Here is a 2964-nt window from a genome sequence, read left to right as displayed (position 1 = left end):
GGAACTGGATGATCTTTAAGGACTCAAACAATTCTGTGTTCCACTGTTGCTTCAACAATGGTAGCAATAATAGATAAATTATTAGAAGAATAGACAGAGCCTAAAGGATTAGGCAGGAGCTATTACAGAGATATGTAGAGGATAATATATGGTGTTTACTGGCTGAAATAACAATCAGGCTGATTTAGGTTATCAACCCTCTCATAGCTCAAGACAAAATTAAAATGAGCTACTGGGAAGTTAATTTGAGATGTTTGCTTTTTCACTACAGTTTATGCACCAAGAGGAGAAAAAATGGTGCAACAGTTCCCATAAGCAAGTTGAAATAAGTGGCATTAAGGGGATGGGTGCAACTAAACATGATATGAACATCTCTGTGTGGAAAGAGATGGTAAATCATTCCTGTCTTCTCTTGAAGGAGTAGGCTGGGAGATTTTGTCCAGGATTAGTTGCACTGATATCAGTTAAATCAATGTTGTTGGGTTTTAATTGTGGGTGATAACACTTTGTGCCATTTCATAGAGTGATAGAATGGTTTGGGTTGGGAGGGACCTTAAAGACCACCAAGTTCCAACCCTCCACCACGGGCAGAGACACCTTCCACTAGACCAGGTTACTCAGAGCCCTATTTAAGGGCTTGCAAAATTTTGTTAAATAGGTGCAGGGTTGACTCCTTCAAAATGTAAAATTTCACAAAATCAGGAGGAATCTGGGAACCAAGTTTTTAGAACAGCAGTGACAGAGGCTGAAGGCAAACTGCTCAAAGATGGGGAGCTCTGGATTTCAGTGTTCAACGCTAAAACCAAAAGGAAGGGTTTAGAATCAACCCTGAGATTAGAAAATATCCTATAAAAGGACCAAATGCCCCTCATTTCATCGATTCATTAAGGCTGAAAAAACCCACCAAGATCAAATCCAACCTTTCCTCACACTTTTACCTCATAGTTGCAATTGCAGTTTTCTGGAAGAAGCACCACCATTCCTGAGTATTTCCCCTAATTGTTTTATTCTGAACACTTTTATACATGAAAATGCTCATCACCCCACAAGACAAGCTTTTCTTTTATTCAGGTAACACAGCAAGGCTCTGACCTCGCTGACATTTAGGGGGTTTGATCACTGGCACTAAATGCTTAACAAGCAGAGATTTGATTGTGTGGCACCAAGCCTGCATAATTTATTTTTAATAGTCTGATAAAATCCACTGCACTGTTGAAAGATGCATAACGATTTGGATAGTGGGAAAGGACTCTTCCTACAAAGATTTACACAAATGGCCACGTTATTGGGAGAGTGATGGGGTGTTAAACTGCTGGGAACCATTTGAATTGAGTTAAATAGAATGGGCTAAATACAGCTGTTTTAAGGAGTCCTTGAAAATCAAATGGTCCAATATCTTTCTGAAATAGCCACTTCTAAAAGTGTACTCTAAAACTGTAAAGTTATATCCCAGAAATACACTTGGAGATAAGGGTTAGAGGGCATGGTGGTGTTCAGCCAAAGGTTGGACTTGATGATCTTGGCGTTTTTTCCAGCCTTAATGACTCTGTAATTCTATGAAAACTATGGCAGTATTTGATTCCAGTAATGAAAATCTGTCTCACTGTTTGCTGCTCTTTGTGAGGTTTGTTATCTATTTATATCACCCCTGGAAAACCCCCAAACAGGAGAATGAGCACGAGCTGACATTCACAGCAAACTTCCTATAGGTTTTCTCTACCATTTTGGGAAGAATCTGCAGGAACAAAACCCTTCCTGAGCTGGGATTTGCCTCCAACTAAGCTGTTGCCCTTGCAAGATTTATCCTTGTAGGTTTATGTGCACCCCTGAAATATATTGGGGGTTTAAAACAAAAATCCACACTGATCCTTGATTGTAGCACCTCTTATTGAACTTCTACAGGGCAACAGCACCAAGAAATGATCATTTGTGTTACAAAAACCAACCTGCATCAGTTAGTTTTCATTAGTTGGTTTTCATTCAACTTCATTATAATCATAAGTGATGGTCTGTTTTAAGAGAGCAGTTTTAATTAAGCTGATCTTTGAGGAGGAAGTTGATGGGATTACATAAAGAGAGCTCTTTTTCATCCTAATGGGAGTTGGGATAACTTTACAAAATTCAATTATTTCTTTCCAAGGCCGCATAAGAAATATTTGGGAAACGACTGAAACAATTCTTAAAGCAAATTATACCACTGTCAGAAAACAAGAAATCAGTGTGTCACAACACGGGGGTATTTCTATACAAAACATCTCACAGTGACTCTGTACAGACAATCCCTGTCTGAATATTATATTCCTCATTAAAATTACCTACAGCTAGAAAGAGGAATATTTTCTGTTTGCCACTTGAAATTAAAAAAAAAACAAACAATAACCCAAATGAAAAACGTCTTCAGCCATAATCCAAAGGAGGAGGCAGGAAAATGTTATGTTTTAATTCATCTAAGCTCAGTGAGTGCTGTAAAAACCCAGGTACAGCTTTACAGCTTTGGAGATGTCCAAACAACTACATTTTCTGCAGTAAAACCAGATCTATAAAATTCCACCCACTGTTCTCCTGTATACATTTTTAATAAGTGGATTTTATGTAGTGGTTACCTAAAAGAAGAGCCAATATCATAGTGAGTATTGTACCAGGACACTCCACTGTTTATATTTCCAATTAGATCAAATGGGGTTAAAGGCACAAACACGGGCCTGGGGAGCCCTGGGGGAAAGTGGTTGGATAAAAATGGAGCTGGGAAAATTCCTTCTCCCACTGATCCAACAGCTCTGACATTCACACCAGGTTGAAGTGAAGGAAAGGGAGCAATAAGGAGAGAGGGCAAGGAGCAGCCCTGCTTATAGGGGTTCTTTTAATATATTTTTCTAACACTAATATCATAAAATCCCAGAATGGTTTGGGTTGGAAGGGACATTAAAGCTCATCTCATTCCACCCTCTGCCATGGGCAGGGACA

The sequence above is a fragment of the Lepidothrix coronata genome, unplaced genomic scaffold (genome assembly GCF_001604755.1).
Source record: "Lepidothrix coronata isolate B3197 unplaced genomic scaffold, Lepidothrix_coronata-1.0 Scaffold134, whole genome shotgun sequence".
Classification (NCBI taxonomy): domain Eukaryota; kingdom Metazoa; phylum Chordata; class Aves; order Passeriformes; family Pipridae; genus Lepidothrix; species Lepidothrix coronata.
Note: the sequence above shows the minus strand (reverse complement) of the source record.